The sequence below is a fragment of the Hyperolius riggenbachi genome, chromosome 8, assembly GCF_040937935.1.
Source record: "Hyperolius riggenbachi isolate aHypRig1 chromosome 8, aHypRig1.pri, whole genome shotgun sequence".
NCBI lineage: Eukaryota > Metazoa > Chordata > Amphibia > Anura > Hyperoliidae > Hyperolius > Hyperolius riggenbachi.
Window position 1 is genome coordinate 1,776,733 of NC_090653.1, and position 18,589 is coordinate 1,795,321.

The 18,589-nt window shown below is 61.7% G+C and overlaps 1 protein-coding gene across 1 annotated transcript in view; it reads left to right on the forward strand.

Annotated features, from left to right (window-relative positions):
• LOC137528020 (mid1-interacting protein 1-B-like) overlaps positions 1-18,589 on the forward strand; it is a 60,678-nt gene that overhangs the window by 25,026 nt on the left and 17,063 nt on the right. Inside the window, exon 2 of the mRNA XM_068249241.1 lies at positions 175-272. The gene's annotated coding sequence lies outside the window, so the exon portion shown is untranslated. The remainder of the gene's footprint in view (positions 1-174; positions 273-18,589) is intronic.

Consider the following 18,589-nt stretch of genomic DNA (forward strand, 5'->3'; position numbering starts at 1 on the left):
GTCACATATGGTGGCGGTGTATAATGTTCCACGCCCTCAGTGACAATGCCTTCCCTCCAGCCTCTGTGGGGGCGTGTCTTCTGCAGTCACATGTTTATGGGCATGTCCTCCGCAGACACAAGGTTGCTGCTTGACTTCGGTTCATTTGTATCTCTTTATCCCTTTTCTTCGCAGCCTCAAAGTGACCGAAGTTCCCTGATGGCCTCGAAGGGGCGTGTGAGGGGCGGAGCAGCAAACTGAAGACACGCCTCCCAGTGGAGTGCACAACAGAGGTATGTATCACCGAAACACCTCAGCTTCTGAGAGAGATCAGCTTACCACAGTCAGTTAGTCAGTGTGTGTCAGTGTGATGTTGCTGTCGCTTACAGTACGCAGTCAAAATCTGACCGGTTTTGGACTAGTCTAGCTCCTCATGGGGGATGTTTAGTATTTCCTTTATTTTTTACAAAGCACTCTATGGAAGGGATCTATACAAAGATGCCGGCCTCCTTACTCACTTGCACGCTATTCTGGCATTGACTAAGCAGTTCAGTGAGTGCTTCTTTAACTGCTTTGGGGACCGCCAGTAGTATAATCTATGTGGCATGTGGCTTCTGAGAACTGATGTGGCTGCTGAGGCCTGATGGGGCTCCTGTGTGGCTGCTGAGGCCTGATGGGGCTCCTGTGTGGCTGCTGAGGCCTGATGGGGCTCCCGTGTGGCTGCTGAGGCCTGATGGGGCTCCCGTGTGGCTGCTGAGGCCTGATGTGGCTCCCGTGTGGCAGCTGAGAACTGATGTGGCTGCTGAGGCCGGATGTGGCTCCCATGTGGCTGCTGAGGCCTGATGTGGCTCCAGTGTGGCTGCTGAGGCCTGATGTGGCTCGCATGTGGCTGCTGAGAACTGATGTGGCTGCTGAGGCCTGATGTGGTTCCCATGTGGCTGCTGATGCCTGATGTGGCTCCAGTGTGGCTGCTGAGGCCTGATGTGGCTCGCATGTGGCTGCTGAGAACTGATGTGGCTGCTGAGGCCTGATGTGGTTCCCATGTGGCTGCTGAGAACTGATGTGGCTGCTGAGGCCGGATGTGGCTCCCATGTGGCTGCTGATGCCTCATGTTGCTCCCATGTGGCTGCTGAGGCCTGATGTGGTTGCCATGTGGCTGCTGAGGACTGATGTGGCTCCCATGTGGCTTCTGATACCTGATGTGGCTCCCATGTGGCTGCTGAAGCCTGATGTGGCTCCCATGTGGCTGCTGATGCCTGATGTGGCTCCCATGTGGCTGCTGATGCCTGATATGGCTCCCATGTGGCTGCTGATGCCTGATGTGGCTGCTGAGGCTGGATGTGGCTCCCATGTGGCTGCTGAAGCCTGATGTGGCTCCCGTGTGACTGCTGAGGACTGATGTGGCTCCAGTGTGGCTGCTGAGGCCAGATGGGGCTGTTGAGGCCGGATGTGGCTCCCATGTGGCTGCTGAAGCCTGATGTGGCTCCCGTGTGACTGCTGAGGCCATATGTGGCTCCCGTGTGGCTGCTGAGGCCAGATGGGGCTCCCGTGTAGCTGCTGAGGCCTGATGTGGCCCCCATGTGGCTGCTGAGGCCTGATGTGGCTCCCATGTGGCTGCTGAGGCCTGATGTGGCTCCCATGTGGCTGCTGAGGCCTGATGTGGCTCCCATGTGGCTGCTGAGGCCTGATGTGGCTCCCGTGTGGCTGCTGAGGTCGGATGTGGCTCCCATGTTGCTGCTGAGAACTGATGTGGCTCCAGTGTGGCTATTGAGGCCTGATGTGGCTCCCATGTGGCTGCTGAGGCCTGATGTGGCTCCCGTGTGGCTATTGAGGCCTGATGTGGCTCCCGTGTGGCTGCTGAGGCCTGATGTGGCCCCCATGTGGCTGCTGAGGCCTGATGTGGCTCCCATGTGGCTGCTGAGGCCTGATGTGGCTCCCATGTGGCTATTGAGGCCTGATGTGGCTCCCATGTGGCTGCTGAGGACTGATGTGGCTCCCGTGTGGCTGCTGAGGCCTGATGTGGCCCCCATGTGGCTGCTGAGGCCTGATGTGGCTCCCATGTGGCTGCTGAGGCCTGATGTGGCCCCCATGTGGCTGCTGAGGCCTGATGTGGCTCCCATGTGGCTGCTGAGAACTGATGTGGCTGCTGAGGCCTGATGTGGTTCCCATGTGGCTGCTGAGAACTGATGTGGCTGCTGAGGCCGGATGTGGCTCCCATGTGGCTGCTGATGCCTCATGTTGCTCCCATGTGGCTGCTGAGGCCTGATGTGGTTGCCATGTGGCTGCTGAGGACTGATGTGGCTCCCATGTGGCTTCTGATACCTGATGTGGCTCCCATGTGGCTGCTGAAGCCTGATGTGGCTCCCATGTGGCTGCTGATGCCTGATGTGGCTCCCATGTGGCTGCTGATGCCTGATATGGCTCCCATGTGGCTGCTGATGCCTGATGTGGCTGCTGAGGCTGGATGTGGCTCCCATGTGGCTGCTGAAGCCTGATGTGGCTCCCGTGTGACTGCTGAGGACTGATGTGGCTCCAGTGTGGCTGCTGAGGCCAGATGGGGCTGTTGAGGCCGGATGTGGCTCCCATGTGGCTGCTGAAGCCTGATGTGGCTCCCGTGTGACTGCTGAGGCCATATGTGGCTCCCGTGTGGCTGCTGAGGCCAGATGGGGCTCCCGTGTAGCTGCTGAGGCCTGATGTGGCCCCCATGTGGCTGCTGAGACCTGATGTGGCTCCCATGTGGCTGCTGAGGCCTGATGTGGCTCCCATGTGGCTGCTGAGGCCTGATGTGGCTCCCATGTGGCTGCTGAGGCCTGATGTGGCTCCCGTGTGGCTGCTGAGGTCGGATGTGGCTCCCATGTAGCTGCTGAGAACTGATGTGGCTCCAGTGTGGCTATTGAGGCCTGATGTGGCTCCCATGTGGCTGCTGAGGCCTGATGTGGCTCCCGTGTGGCTATTGAGGCCTGATGTGGCTCCCGTGTGGCTGCTGAGGCCTGATGTGGCCCCCATGTGGCTGCTGAGGCCTGATGTGGCTCCCATGTGGCTGCTGAGGCCTGATGTGGCTCCCATGTGGCTATTGAGGCCTGATGTGGCTCCCATGTGGCTGCTGAGGACTGATGTGGCTCCCGTGTGGCTGCTGAGGCCTTATGTGGCCCCCATGTGGCTGCTGAGGCCTGATGTGGCTCCCATGTGGCTGCTGAGGCCTGATGTGGCTCCCATGTGGCTGCTGAGGCCTGATGTGGCTCCCATGTGGCTGCTGAGGCCTGATGTGGCTCCCGTGTGGCTGCTGAGGCCTGATGTGGCTCCCGTGTGGCTATTGAGGCCTGATGTGGCTCCCATGTGGCTGCTGAGGCCTGATGTGGCTCCCATGTGGCTGCTGAGGCCTGATGTGGCTCCCATGTGGCTGCTGAGGCCTGATGTGGCTCCCATGTGGCTGCTGAGGCCAGATGTGGCTCTCATGTGGCTGCTGAGGCCAGATGTGGCTGCTGAGAACTCATCTGGCTGCTGAGGCCTGATGTGGATCCCATGTGGCTGCTGAGAACTGATGTGGCTGCTGAGGCCTGATATGGCTCCCGTGTGGTTGCTGAGGCCCGGATGTGGCTCCTGTGTGTCTGCTGAGGCCGGATGTGGCTGCTGAGACCTGATGTGGCTCCCATGTGGCTGCTGAGGCCTGATGTGGTTCCCATGTGGCTGCTGAGGCCTGATGTGGCTGCTGAGGCCGGATGTGGCTCCCATGTGGCTGCTGAGGCCGGATGTGGCTCCCATGTGGCTGCTGAGGACAGATATGGCTCCCATGTGGCTGCTGATGCCTGATGTGGTTCCCATGTGGCTGCTGATACCTGATGTGGCTCCCATGTGGCTGCTGAAGCCTGATGTGGCTCCCATGTGGCTGCTGATGCCTGATGTGGCTCCCATGTGGCTGCTGATGCCTGATATGGCTCCCATGTGGCTGCTGATGCCTGATGTGGCTGCTGAGGCTGGATGTGGCTCCCATGTGGCTGCTGAAGCCTGATGTGGCTCCCGTGTGACTGCTGAGGACTGATGTGGCTCCAGTGTGGCTGCTGAGGCCAGATGGGGCTGTTGAGGCCGGATGTGGCTCCCATGTGGCTGCTGAAGCCTGATGTGGCTCCCGTGTGACTGCTGAGGCCATATGTGGCTCCCGTGTGGCTGCTGAGGCCAGATGGGGCTCCCGTGTAGCTGCTGAGGCCTGATGTGGCCCCCATGTGGCTGCTGAGGCCTGATGTGGCTCCCATGTGGCTGCTGAGGCCTGATGTGGCTCCCATGTGGCTGCTGAGGCCTGATGTGGCTCCCATGTGGCTGCTGAGGCCTGATGTGGCTCCCGTGTGGCTGCTGAGGTCGGATGTGGCTCCCATGTTGCTGCTGAGAACTGATGTGGCTCCAGTGTGGCTATTGAGGCCTGATGTGGCTCCCATGTGGCTGCTGAGGCCTGATGTGGCTCCCGTGTGGCTATTGAGGCCTGATGTGGCTCCCGTGTGGCTGCTGAGGCCTGATGTGGCCCCCATGTGGCTGCTGAGGCCTGATGTGGCTCCCATGTGGCTGCTGAGGCCTGATGTGGCTCCCATGTGGCTATTGAGGCCTGATGTGGCTCCCATGTGGCTGCTGAGGACTGATGTGGCTCCCGTGTGGCTGCTGAGGCCTTATGTGGCCCCCATGTGGCTGCTGAGGCCTGATGTGGCTCCCATGTGGCTGCTGAGGCCTGATGTGGCCCCCATGTGGCTGCTGAGGCCTGATGTGGCTCCCATGTGGCTGCTGAGGCCTGATGTGGCTCCCGTGTGGCTGCTGAGGCCTGATGTGGCTCCCGTGTGGCTATTGAGGCCTGATGTGGCTCCCGTGTGGCTGCTGAGGCCTGATGTGGCTCCCATGTGGCTGCTGAGGCCTGATGTGGCTCCCATGTGGCTGCTGAGGCCTGATGTGGCTCCCATGTGGCTGCTGAGGCCTGATGTGGCTCCCATGTGGCTGCTGAGGCCAGATGTGGCTCTCATGTGGCTGCTGAGGCCAGATGTGGCTGCTGAGAACTCATCTGGCTGCTGAGGCCTGATGTGGATCCCATGTGGCTGCTGAGAACTGATGTGGCTGCTGAGGCCTGATATGGCTCCCGTGTGTCTGCTGAGGCCGGATGTGGCTGCTGAGACCTGATGTGGCTCCCATGTGGCTGCTGAGGCCTGATGTGGTTCCCATGTGGCTGCTGAGGCCTGATGTGGCTGCTGAGGCCGGATGTGGCTCCCATGTGGCTGCTGAGGCCGGATGTGGCTCCCATGTGGCTGCTGAGGACAGATATGGCTCCCATGTGGCTGCTGATGCCTGATGTGGTTCCCATGTGTCTGCTGAGACCTGATGTGGCTGCTGATGCCTGATGTGGCTGCTGAGACCAGATGTGGTCCCCATGTGGCTGCTGAGGCTGGATGTGGCTCCCATGTTGCTGCTGAGGCTGGATGTGGCTCCCGTGTGGCTGCTGAAGCCTGATGTAGCTCCCGTGTGGCTGCTGAGGCCTGATGTGGATCTCATGTGGCTGCTGAGGCGGATGTGGCTCTCATGTGGCTGCTGAGGCCGGATGTGGCTGCTGAGGCCGGATGTGGCTGCTGAGGCCGGATGTGGCTCCCGTATGGCTGCTGAGACCAGATGTGGCCCCCATGTGGCTGCTGAGGCCGGATGTGGCTCTCATGTGGCTGCTGATGCCTGATGTGGTTCCCATGTAGCTGCTGAGACCAGATGTGGCCCCCATGTGGCTGCTGAGGCCGGATGTCGCTCTCGTGTGGCTGCTGAAGCCTGATGTGGCTCCCGTGTGGCTGCTGAGGCCAGATGGGGCTGTTGAGGCCTGATGTGGCTCTCATGTGGCTGCTGAGGACTGATGTGGCTCCTGTGTGGCTGCTGAGGACTGATGTGGCTCCCGTGTGGCTGCTGAGACCTGATGTGGCTCCTGTGTGGCTGCTGAGGACTGATGTGGCTCCAATGTGGCTGCTGAGGCCTGATATGGCTCCTGTGTGGTTGCTGAGGCCCGGATGTGGCTGCTGATGCCTGATGTGGCTCCCATGTGGCTGCTGAGGACTGATGTGGCTCCCGTGTGGCTGCTGAGGCCGTATGTGGCTCCCGTGTGGCTGCTGAGGCCGGATGTGGCTGCTGAGGCCGTATGTGGCTCCTGTGTGGCTGCTGAGGCCCGGATGTTGCTCCCGTGTGGTTGCTGAGGCCCGGATGTTGCTCCCGTGTGGTTGCTGAGGCCGGGGGTGCAGGCAGTGGTTTCTCTGGGTGCCGATGGGGGAAGGTGGGCGGGGTGCTACGAGTGCTGGGGGGGGGGGGGTGCAAGCAGTGGTTGCTCTGTGTGCCGATGGGGGGAAGGTGGGCAGGGTGCTGGCCGGGGGATACAGGCGGTGGTTCTCTGGGTGCCGATGAAGAAGGTGGGTGGGGTGCTACGGGTGCTGGCCGGGGTGGTGCAGGTGGTGGTTTCTCTGGGTGACGATGGAGGTAAGGTGGGCGGGGTGCTACGGGTGGTGCAGGCGGTGGGTGCTCTGGGTGGCGATGGAGGGAAGGTGGGTGGGGTGCTGGCTGGGGGGGGGGGGAGGGTGGTGCAGGCGGGGTTTGTTCTAGGTGCCGATGGGGGGAAGGTATGCAGGATACCCACACTGCTGGCCGGGGGAGAGGGAGACTTCAGGCCCAAACAGGTGCTATGTGGTGATCAGGTTTGGCTTTAATTGGCTGTAATTGTATCATGCGGGCAGCTCTGTCCACTGTCCAGCCATGCCTCTCCTCCCACTGTCCAGCCATGCCTCTCCTCCCACTGTCCAGCCACAACTCTCCTTCCACTGTCCAGCCACACCCACTGTCCAGCCACGCCTTTCCTCCCACTGTCCAGCCACAACTCTCCTTCTACTATCCAGCCACACCCACTGTCCAGCCACACCTCTCCTTCCACTGTCCAGCCACACCCACTGTCCAGCCACACCTCTCCTTCCACTGTCCAGTCACACCCACTGTCCAGCCACAACTCTCCTTCCACTGTCCAGACACACCTCTCCTTCCACTGTCCAGCCACACCCACTGTCCAGCCACACCCACTGTCCAGCCACACCTCTCCTTCCGCTGTCCAGCCACACCCACTGTCCAGACACACCTCTCCTTCCACTGTCCAGACACACCTCTCCTTCCACTGTCTAGCCACACCCACTGTCCAGCCACACCTCTCCTTCCACTGTCCAGCCACACCCACTGTCCAGCCACACCTCTCCTTCCACTGTCCAGACACACCCACTGTCCAGCCACACCTCTCCTTCCACTGTCCAGCCACACCCACTGTCCAGCCACACCTCTCCTTCCACTTTCCAGCCACACCTCTCCTTCCACTGTCCAGCCACACCCAATGTCCAGCCACATCTCTCCTTCCACTGTCCAGCCACATCTCTCCTTCCACTGTCCAGCCACACCTCTCCTTCCACTGTCCAGCCACACCTCTCCTTCCACTTTCCAGCCACACCTCTCCTTCCACTGTCCAGCCACACCTCTCCTTCCACTGTCCAGCCACACCCACTATCCAGCCACACCTCTCCTTCCACTGTCCAGCCACACTTCTGCTTTCACTGTCCAGCCACGCCTGTCCTTCCACTGTCCAGCCACACCTCTCCTTCCACTGTCTAGCCACACCCACTATCCAGCCACACCTCTCCTTCCACTGTCCAGCCACACTTCTCCTTTTACTGTCCAGCCACGCCTCTCCTTCCCCTGTCCAGCCACACCCACTATCCAGTCACACCTCTTTCCACTGTCCAGCCACATCTCTCCTTCTACTGTCCAGCCACACCTCTCCTTCCACTTTTTAGCCACACTTCTCCTTCCACTTTCCAGCCACACCTCTCCTTCCACTGTCCAGCCACACCTCTCCAGCTTGTGGCTGCGTGGTACCGGCACCATGCTTGTGGCCGCGTGGTATCGGCTCTGTGCTTGTGGCTGCGTGGTATCGGCTCTGTGCTTGTGGCCGCGTGGTATCGGCTCTGTGCTTGTGGCTGCGTGGTGTCGGCTCTGTGCTTGTGGCTGCGTGGTACTGGCTCTGTGCTTGTGGCTGCGTGGTACCGGCAGCGTGCTTGTGGCTGCGTGGTACCGGCAGCGTGCTTGTGGCTGCGTGGTACCGGCAGCGTGCTTGTGGCTGCGTGGTACCGGCACCGTGCTTGTGGCTGCGTGGTACTGGCACCGTGCTTGTGGCTGCGTGGAACTGGCTCTGTGCTTGTGGCTGCGTGGTACCGGCACCATGCTTGTGGCTGCATGGCACTGGCTCTACTTTTGGCTGGGTGGCACTGGCTCTGTGCTTGTGGCTGCGTGGCACTGGCTCTGTGCTTGTGGCCACGTGGTACTGGCTCTGTGCTTGTGGCCACGTGGTACTGGCTCTGTGCTTGTGGCTGTGTGGTACCGACACCGTGCTTGTGGCTGCGTGGTACTGGCTCTGTGCTTGTGGCTGCGTGGTACTGGCTCTGTGCTTGTGGCTGTGTGGTACTGGCTCTGTGCTTGTGGCTGCGTGGTACCGGCACCATGCTTGTGGCTGCGTGGCACTGGCTCTACTTTTGGCTGGGTGGCACTGGCTCTGTGCTTGTGGCTGCGTGGCACTGGCTCTGTGATTGTGGCTGCGTGGCACTGGCTCTGTGCTTGTGGCTGCGTGGTACCAGCATCGTGCTTGTGGCTGCGTGGCACTGGCTCTGTGCTTGTGGCTGCGTGGTACCGGCACCGTGCTTGTGGCTGCATGGCACTGGCTCTGTGCTTGTGGCTGCGTGGCACTGGCTCTGTGCTTGTGGCTGCATGGTACCGGCTCTGTGCTTGTGGCTGCGTGGTACTGGCTCTGTGCTTTTGGCCACGTGGCACTGGCTCTGTGCTTGTGGCTGCGTGGTACCGGCTCTGTGCTTGTGGCTGCGTGGTACCGGCACCGTGCTTGTGGCTGCGTGGCACTGGCTCTGTGCTTGTGGCTGCGTGGCACTGGCTCTGTGCTTGTGGCTGCGTGGCACTGGCTCTGTGCTTGTGGCTGCGTGGTACCGGCTCTGTGCTTGTGGCTGCGTGGTACTGGCTCTGTGCTTGTGGCTGTGTGGCACTGGCTCTGTGCTTGTGGCTGAGTGGTACTGGCTCTGTGCTTGTGGCTGTGTGGCACTGGCTCTGTGCTTGTGGCTGCGTGGTATCGGCTCTGTGCTTGTGGCTGCGTGGTACTGGCTCTGTGCTTGTGGCTGCGTGGTACCGGCTCTGTGCTTGTGGCTGCGTGGCACTGGCTCTGTGCTTTTGGCCGCGTGGCACTGGCTCTGTGCTTTTGGCCGCGTGGCACTGGCTCTGTGCTTGTGGCTGCGTGGTACCGGCTCTGTGCTTGTGGCTGCGTGGCACTGGCTCTGTGCTTGTGGCTGCGTGGCACTGGCTCTGTGCTTGTGGCTGCGTGGTACCGGCTCTGTGCTTGTGGCTGCATGGCACTGGCTCTGTGCTTGTGGCTGCGTGGTACTGGCTCTGTGCTTTTGGCCGCGTGGCACTGGCTCTGTGCTTGTGGCTGCGTGGTACTGGCTCTGTGCTTGTGGCTGCGTGGCACTGGCTCTGTGCTTGTGGCTGCATGGTACTGGCTCTGGGCTTGTGGCTGCGTGGTACTGGCTCTGTGCTTGTGGCTGCGTGGCACTGGCTCTGTGCTTGTGGCTGCGTGGCACTGGCTCTGTGCTTGTGGCTGCATGGTACTGGCTCTGTTGTGGCTGCGTGGTACTGGCACCGTGCTTGTGGCTGCGTGGCACTGGCTCTGTGCTTGTGGCTGCGTGGCACTGGCTCTGTGCTTGTGGCTGCGTGGTACTGGCTCTGTGCTTGTGGCTGCGTGGTACTGGCTCTGTGCTTGTGGCTGCGTGGCACTGGCTCTACTTGTGGCTGCGTGGCACTGGCTCTGTGCTTGTGGCTGGGTGGCACCGGCTCTGTGCTTGTGGCTGCGTGGTACCGGCACCGTGCTTGTGGCTTCGTGGTACTGGCTCTGTGCTTGTGGCTTTGTGGTACCGGCACCATGCTTGTGGCTGCGTGGCACTGGCTCTGTGCTTGTGGCTGCGTGGTACCGGCACCATGTTTGTGGCCGCGTGGTATCGGCTCTGTGCTTGTGGTTGCGTGGTACTGGCTCTGTGCTTGTGGCTGCGTGGTACTGGCTCTGTGCTTGTGGCTGCGTGGTACTGGCTCTGTGCTTGTGGCTGCGTGGTACTGGCTCTGTGCTTGTGGCTGCATGGTACCGGCACTGTGCTTGTGGCTGCGTGGCACTGGCTCTGTGCTTGTGGCTGCGTGGTACCGGCTCTGTGCTTGTGGCTGCGTGGCACTGGCTCTGTGCTTGTGGTTGCGTGGTACTGGCTCTGTGCTTGTGGTTGCGTGGTACTGGCTCTGGGCTTGTGGCTGGGTGGCACTGGCTCTGTGCTTGTGGCTGCGTGGTACTGGCTCTGTGCTTGTGGTTGCGTGGTACTGGCTCTGGGCTTGTGGCTGCGTGGTACTGGCTCTGTGCTTGTGGCTGCGTGGCACTGGCTCTGTGCTTGTGGCTGCGTGGCACTGGCTCTGTGCTTGTGGCTGCATGGTACTGGCTCTGTTGTGGCTGCGTGGTACTGGCACCGTGCTTGTGGCTGCGTGGCACTGGCTCTGTGCTTGTGGCTGCGTGGTACTGGCTCTGTGCTTGTGGCTGCGTGGCACTGGCTCTGTGCTTGTGGCTGCATGGCACTGACACTGTGCTTGTGGCTGCGTGGTACTGGCTCTGTGCTTGTGGCTGCGTGGCACTGGCTCTACTTGTGGCTGCGTGGCACTGGCTCTGTGCTTGTGGCTGGGTGGCACCGGCTCTGTGCTTGTGGCTGCGTGGTACCGGCACCGTGCTTGTGGCTTCGTGGTACTGGCTCTGTGCTTGTGGCTTTGTGGTACCGGCACCATGCTTGTGGCTGTGTGGCACTGGCTCTGTGCTTGTGGCTGCGTGGTACCGGCACCATGCTTGTGGCTGCGTGGCACTGGCTTTGTGCTTGTGGCTGCGTGGTACTGGCTCTGTGCTTGTGGCTGCGTGGTACTGGCTCTGTGCTTGTGGCTGCGTGGTACTGGCTCTGTGCTTGTGGCTGCGTGGTACTGGCTCTGTGCTTGTGGCTGCGTGGTACTGGCTCTGTGCTTGTGGCTGCGTGGCACTGGCTCTGTGCTTGTGGCTGCGTGGTACCGGCTCTGTGCTTGTGGCTGCGTGGCACTGGCTCTGTGCTTGTGGCTGCGTGGCACTGGCTCTGTGCTTGTGGCTGCGTTGTACCGGCTCTGTGCTTGTGGCTGCGTGGCACTGGCTCTGTGCTTGTGGCTGCATGGTACCGGCTCTGTGCTTGTGGCCGCGTGGTACTGGCTCTGTGCTTTTGGCCGCGTGGCACTGGCTCTGTGCTTGTGGCTGCGTGGTACCGGCTCTGTGCTTGTGGCTGCGTGGTACTGGCTCTGTGCTTTTGGCCGCGTGGCACTGGCTCTGTGCTTGTGGCTGGGTGGCACCGGCTCTGTGCTTGTGGCTGCGTGGTACCGGCACCGTGCTTGTGGCTTCGTGGTACCGGCACCGTGCTTGAGGCTGCGTGGCACTGGCTCTGTGCTTGTGGCTGGGTGGCACCGGCTCTGTGCTTGTGGCTGCGTGGTACCGGCACCATGCTTGTGGCTGCGTGGCACTGGCTCTGTGCTTGTGGCTGCGTGGTACCGGCACCATGTTTGTGGCCGCGTGGTATCGGCTCTGTGCTTGTGGTTGCGTGGTACTGGCTCTGTGCTTGTGGCTGCGTGGTACTGGCTCTGTGCTTGTGGCTGCGTGGTACTGGCTCTGTGCTTGTGGCTGCGTGGTACTGGCTCTGTGCTTGTGGCTGCGTGGTACTGGCTCTGTGCTTGTGGCTGCGTGGTACTGGCTCTGTGCTTGTGGCTGCGTGGTACTGGCTCTGTGCTTGTGGCTGCGTGGTACTGGCTCTGTGCTTGTGGCTGCGTGGTACCGGCACCGTGCTTGTGGCTGCGTGGCACTGGCTCTGGGCTTGTGGCTGCGTGGTACTGGCTCTGTGCTTGTGGCTGCATGGTACCGGCACTGTGCTTGTGGCTGCGTGGCACTGGCTCTGTGCTTGTGGCTGCGTGGTACCGGCTCTGTGCTTGTGGCTGCGTGGCACTGGCTCTGTGCTTGTGGCTGCGTGGTACCGGCTCTGTGCTTGTGGCTGCGTGGTACTGGCTCTGTGCTTGTGGCTGCGTGGCACTGGCTCTGTGCTTGTGGCTGCGTGGCACTGGCTCTGTGCTTGTGGCTGCGTGCTACCGGCTCTGTGCTTGTGGCTGCGTGGTACTGGCTCTGTGCTTTTGGCCGCGTGGCACTGGCTCTGTGCTTGTGGCTGCGTGGTACCGGCTCTGTGCTTGTGGCTGCGTGGTACTGGCTCTGTGCTTTTGGCCGCGTGGCACTGGCTCTGTGCTTGTGGCTGCGTGGTACTGGCTCTGTGCTTGTGGCCGCGTGGCACTGGCTCTGTGCTTTTGGCCGCGTGGCACTGGCTCTGTGCTTTTGGCCGCGTGGCACTGGCTCTGTGCTTGTGGCTGTGTGGCACTGGCTCTGTGCTTTTGGCCGCGTGGCACTGGCTCTGTGCTTGTGGCTGTGTGGCACTGGCTCTGTGCTTGTGGCTGCGTGGTACCGGCACCGTGCTTGTGGCTGCGTGGTACTGGCTCTGTGCTTGTGGCTGCGTGGTACTGGCTCTGTGCTTGTGGCTGCATGGTACTGGCTCTGTTGTGGCTGCGTGGTACTGGCTCTGTTGTGGCTGCGTGGTACTGGCTCTGTTGTGGCTGTGTGGTACCGGCTCTGTGCTTGTGGCTGCGTGGTACTGGCTCTGTGCTTTTGGCCGCGTGGCACTGGCTCTGTGCTTGTGGCTGCGTGGTACTGGCTCTGTGCTTGTGGCCGCGTGGCACTGGCTCTGTGCTTGTGGCCGCGTGGCACTGGCTCTGTGCTTTTGGCTGCGTGGTACCGGCACCGTGCTTGTGGCTGCGTGGTACTGGCTCTGTGCTTGTGGCTGCGTGGTACTGGCTCTGTGCTTGTGGCTGTGTGGCACTGGCTCTGTGCTTGTGGCTGCGTGGTACCGGCACCGTGCTTGTGGCTGCGTGGTACTGGCTCTGGGCTTGTGGCTGTGTGGTACTGGCTCTGTGCTTGTGGCTGCGTGGTACTGGCTCTGTGCTTGTGGCTGCATGGTACTGGCTCTGTGCTTGTGGCTGCGTGGTACTGGCTCTGTTGTGGCTGCGTGGTACTGGCTCTGTTGTGGCTGCGTGGTACTGGCTCTGTTGTGGCTGCATGGTACTGGCTCTGTTGTGGCTGCGTGGTACTGGCTCTGTGCTTGTGGCTGCGTGGTACTGGCTCTGTGCTTGTGGCTGCGTGGTACTGGCTCTGTGCTTGTGGCCGCGTGGCACTGGCTCTGTGCTTGTGGCTGCGTGGTACTGGCTCTGTGCTTGTGGCTGCGCGGTACTGGCTCTGTGCTTGTGGCTGCATGGTACTGGCTCTGTGCTTGTGGCTGCGTGGTACTGGCTCTGTTGTGGCTGCGTGGTACTGGCTCTGTTGTGGCTGCGTGGTACCGGCACCGTGCTTGTGGCTGCGTGGTACTGGCTCTGTGCTTGTGGCCGCGTGGCACTGGCTCTGTGCTTGTGGCTGCGTGGTACTGGCTCTGTGCTTGTGGCTGCGCGGTACTGGCTCTGTGCTTGTGGCTGCATGGTACTGGCTCTGTGCTTGTGGCTGCGTGGTACTGGCTCTGTTGTGGCTGCGTGGTACTGGCTCTGTTGTGGCTGCGTGGTACTGGCTCTGTTGTGGCTGCATGGTACTGGCTCTGTTGTGGCTGCGTGGTACTGGCTCTGTGCTTGTGGCTGCGTGGTACTGGCTCTGTGCTTGTGGCTGCGTGGTACTGGCTCTGTGCTTGTGGCTGCGTGGTACCGGCACCGTGCTTGTGGCTGCGTGGTACTGGCTCTGTGCTTTTGGCCGCGTGGCACTGGCTCTGTGCTTGTGGCTGTGTGGCACTGGCTCTGTGCTTGTGGCTGCGTGGTACCGGCACCGTGCTTGTGGCTGCATGGTACTGGCTCTGGGCTTGTGGCTGCGTGGCACTGGCTCTGTGCTTGTGGCTGCGTGGTACCGGCTCTGTGCTTGTGGCTGCGTGGTACCGGCTCTGTGCTTGTGGCTGCGTGGCACTGGCTCTGTGCTTGTGGCTGCGTGGTACCGGCTCTGTGCTTGTGGCTACGTGGTACCGGCACCATGTTTGTGGCCGCGTGGTATCGGCTCTGTGCTTGTGGTTGCGTGGTACTGGCTCTGTGCTTGTGGCTGTGTGGTACTGGCTCTGTGCTTGTGGCTGCGTGGTACCGGCACCGTGCTTGTGGCTGCGTGGCACCGGCTCTGTGCTTGGGGCTGCGTGGTACTGGCTCTGTGCTTGTGGCTGGGTGGCACCGGCTCTGTGCTTGTGGCTGCGTGGTACCGGCACCGTGCTTGTGGCTTCGTGGTACTGGCTCTGTGCTTGTGGCTTTGTGGTACCGGCACCATGCTTGTGGCTGCGTGGCACTGGCTCTGTGCTTGTGGCTGCGTGGTACCGGCACCATGTTTGTGGCCGCGTGGTATCGGCTCTGTGCTTGTGGTTGCGTGGTACTGGCTCTGTGCTTGTGGCTGCGTGGTACTGGCTCTGTGCTTGTGGCTGCGTGGTACTGGCTCTGTGCTTGTGGCTGCGTGGTACTGGCTCTGTGCTTGTGGCTGCGTGGTACTGGCTCTGTGCTTGTGGCTGCGTGGTACTGGCTCTGTGCTTGTGGCTGCGTGGTACTGGCTCTGTGCTTGAGGCTGCGTGGTGTACTGGCTCTGTGCTTGTGGCTGCATGGTACCGGCACTGTGCTTGTGGCTGCGTGGCACTGGCTCTGTGCTTGTGGCTGCGTGGTACCGGCTCTGTGCTTGTGGCTGCGTGGCACTGGCTCTGTGCTTGTGGCTGCGTGGTACCGGCTCTGTGCTTGTGGCTGCGTGGTACTGGCTGTGTGCTTTTGGCCGCGTGGCACTGGCTCTGTGCTTGTGGCTGCGTGGTACTGGCTCTGTGCTTGTGGCCGCGTGGCACTGGCTCTGTGCTTGTGGCTGCGTGGCACTGGCTCTGTGCTTGTGGCTGCGTGGTACTGGCTCTGTGCTTGTGGCTGCGTGGTACCGGCTCTGTGCTTGTGGCACTGGCTCTGTGCTTGTGGCTGCGTGGTACTGGCTCTGTGCTTGTGGCTGCGTGGTGTACTGGCTCTGTGCTTGTGGCTGCATGGTACCGGCACTGTGCTTGTGGCTGCGTGGCACTGGCTCTGTGCTTGTGGCTGTGTGGTACCGGCTCTGTGCTTGTGGCTGCGTGGCACTGGCTCTGTGCTTGTGGCTGCGTGGTACCGGCTCTGTGCTTGTGGCTGCGTGGTACTGGCTGTGTGCTTTTGGCCGCGTGGCACTGGCTCTGTGCTTGTGGCTGCGTGGTACTGGCTCTGTGCTTGTGGCTGCGTGGCACTGGCTCTGTGCTTGTGGCTGCGTGGCACTGGCTCTGTGCTTGTGGCTGCGTGGTACTGGCTCTGTGCTTGTGGCTGCGTGGCACTGGCTCTGTGCTTGTGGCTGCGTGGTACTGGCTCTGTGCTTGTGGCTGCGTGGTACTGGCTCTGTGCTTGTGGCTGCGTGGTACTGGCTCTGTGCTTGTGGCTGCGTGGTACTGGCTCTGTGCTTGTGGCTGCGTGGTACCGGCACCGTGCTTGTGGCTGCGTGGCACTGGCTCTGGGCTTGTGGCTGCGTGGTACTGGCTCTGTGCTTGTGGCTGCATGGTACTGGCACTGTGCTTGTGGCTGCGTGGCACTGGCTCTGTGCTTGTGGCTGCGTGGTACCGGCTCTGTGCTTGTGGCTGCGTGGCACTGGCTCTGTGCTTGTGGCTGCGTGGTACCGGCTCTGTGCTTGTGGCTGCGTGGTACTGGCTCTGTGCTTGTGGCTGCGTGGCACTGGCTCTGTGCTTGTGGCTGCGTGGTACCGGCTCTGTGCTTGTGGCTGCGTGGTACCGGCACCATGTTTGTGGCCGCGTGGTATCGGCTCTGTGCTTGTGGTTGCATGGTACTGGCTCTGTGCTTGTGGCTGTGTGGTACTGGCTCTGTGCTTGTGGCTGCGTGGTACCGGCACCGTGCTTGTGGCTGCGTGGCACCGGCTCTGTGCTTGTGGATGCGTGGTACTGGCTCTGTGCTTGTGGCTGGGTGGCACCGGCTCTGTGCTTGTGGCTGCGTGGTACCGGCACCGTGCTTGTGGCTTCGTGGTACTGGCTCTGTGCTTGTGGCTTTGTGGTACCGGCACCATGCTTGTGGCTGCGCGGCACTGGCTCTGTGCTTGTGGCTGCGTGGTACCGGCACCATGTTTGTGGCCGCGTGGTATCGGCTCTGTGCTTGTGGTTGCGTGGTACTGGCTCTGTGCTTGTGGCTGCGTGGTACTGGCTCTGTGCTTGTGGCTGCGTGGTACTGGCTCTGTGCTTGTGGCTGCGTGGTGTACTGGCTCTGTGCTTGTGGCTGCATGGTACCGGCACTGTGCTTGTGGCTGCGTGGCACTGGCTCTGTGCTTGTGGCTGCGTGGTACCGGCTCTGTGCTTGTGGCTGCGTGGCACTGGCTCTGTGCTTGTGGCTGCGTGGTACCGGCTCTGTGCTTGTGGCTGCGTGGTACTGGCTGTGTGCTTTTGGCCGCGTGGCACTGGCTCTGTGCTTGTGGCTGCGTGGTACTGGCTCTGTGCTTGTGGCTGCGTGGCACTGGCTCTGTGCTTGTGGCTGCGTGGCACTGGCTCTGTGCTTGTGGCTGCGTGGTACTGGCTCTGTGCTTGTGGCTGCGTGGTACCGGCTCTGTGCTTGTGGTACTGGCTCTGTGCTTGTGGCTGCGTGGTACTGGCTCTGTGCTTGTGGCTGCGTGGTGTACTGGCTCTGTGCTTGTGGCTGCATGGTACCGGCACTGTGCTTGTGGCTGCGTGGCACTGGCTCTGTGCTTGTGGCTGCGTGGTACCGGCTCTGTGCTTGTGGCTGCGTGGCACTGGCTCTGTGCTTGTGGCTGCGTGGTACCGGCTCTGTGCTTGTGGCTGCGTGGTACTGGCTGTGTGCTTTTGGCCGCGTGGCACTGGCTCTGTGCTTGTGGCTGCGTGGTACTGGCTCTGTGCTTGTGGCTGCGTGGCACTGGCTCTGTGCTTGTGGCTGCGTGGCACTGGCTCTGTGCTTGTGGCTGCGTGGTACTGGCTCTGTGCTTGTGGCTGCGTGGTACTGGCTCTGTGCTTGTGGCCGCGTGGTATCGGCTCTGTGCTTGTGGCTGCATGGTACTGGCTCTGTGCTTGTGGCTGCGTGGTACTGGCTCTGTGCTTGTGGCTGCGTGGTACCGGCACCGTGCTTGTGGCTGCGTGGTACCGGCACCATGTTTGTGGCCGCGTGGTATCAGCTCTGTGCTTGTGGTTGCGTGGTACCGGCACCGTGCTTGTGGCTGCGTGGTACCGGCACCATGTTTGTTGCCGCGTGGCATCGGCTCTGTGCTTGTGGTTGCGTGGTACTGGCTCTGGGCTTGTGGCTGCGTGGTACTGGCTCTGGGCTTGTGGCTGCGTGGTACCGGCACCATGCTTGTGGCTGCGTGGCACTGGATCTGTGCTTGTGGCTGCGTGGCACTGGCTCTGTGCTTGTGGCTGCGTTGTACTGGCTCTGTGCTTGTGGCTGCGTGGTACTGGCTCTGTGCTTGTGGCTGTGTGGCACTGGCTCTGTGCTTGTGGCTGCGTGGTACCGGCACCGTGCTTGTGGCTGCGTGGCACTGGCTCTGTGCTTGTGGCTGCGTGGTACCGGCACCATGTTTGTGGCCGCGTGGTATCGGCTCTGTGCTTGTGGTTGCGTGGTACTGGCTCTGTGCTTGTGGCTGCGTGGTACTGGCTCTGTGCTTGTGGCTGCGTGGTACTGGCTCTGTGCTTGTGGCTGCGTGGTACTGGCTCTGTGCTTGTGGCTGCGTGGTACTGGCTCTGTGCTTGTGGCTGCGTGGTACTGGCTCTGTGCTTGTGGCTGCGTGGTACTGGCTCTGTGCTTGTGGCTGCGTGGTACCGGCACCGTGCTTGTGGCTGCGTGGCACTGGCTCTGGGCTTGTGGCTGCGTGGTACTGGCTCTGTGCTTGTGGCTGCATGGTACCGGCACTGTGCTTGTGGCTGCGTGGCACTGGCTCTGTGCTTGTGGCTGCGTGGTACCGGCTCTGTGCTTGTGGCTGCGTGGCACTGGCTCTGTGCTTGTGGCTGCGTGGTACCGGCTCTGTGCTTGTGGCTGCGTGGTACTGGCTCTGTGCTTGTGGCTGCGTGGCACTGGCTCTGTGCTTGTGGCTGCGTGGCACTGGCTCTGTGCTTGTGGCTGCGTGGTACCGGCTCTGTGCTTGTGGCTGCGTGGTACTGGCTCTGTGCTTTTGGCTGCGTGGCACTGGCTCTGTGCTTGTGGCTGCGTGGTACCGGCTCTGTGCTTGTGGCTGCGTGGTACTGGCTCTGTGCTTTTGGCCGCGTGGCACTGGCTCTGTGCTTGTGGCTGCGTGGTACTGGCTCTGTGCTTGTGGCCGCGTGGCACTGTCTCTATGCTTGTGGCCGCGTGGCACTGGCTCTGTGCTTGTGGCTGCGTGGTACTGGCTCTGTGC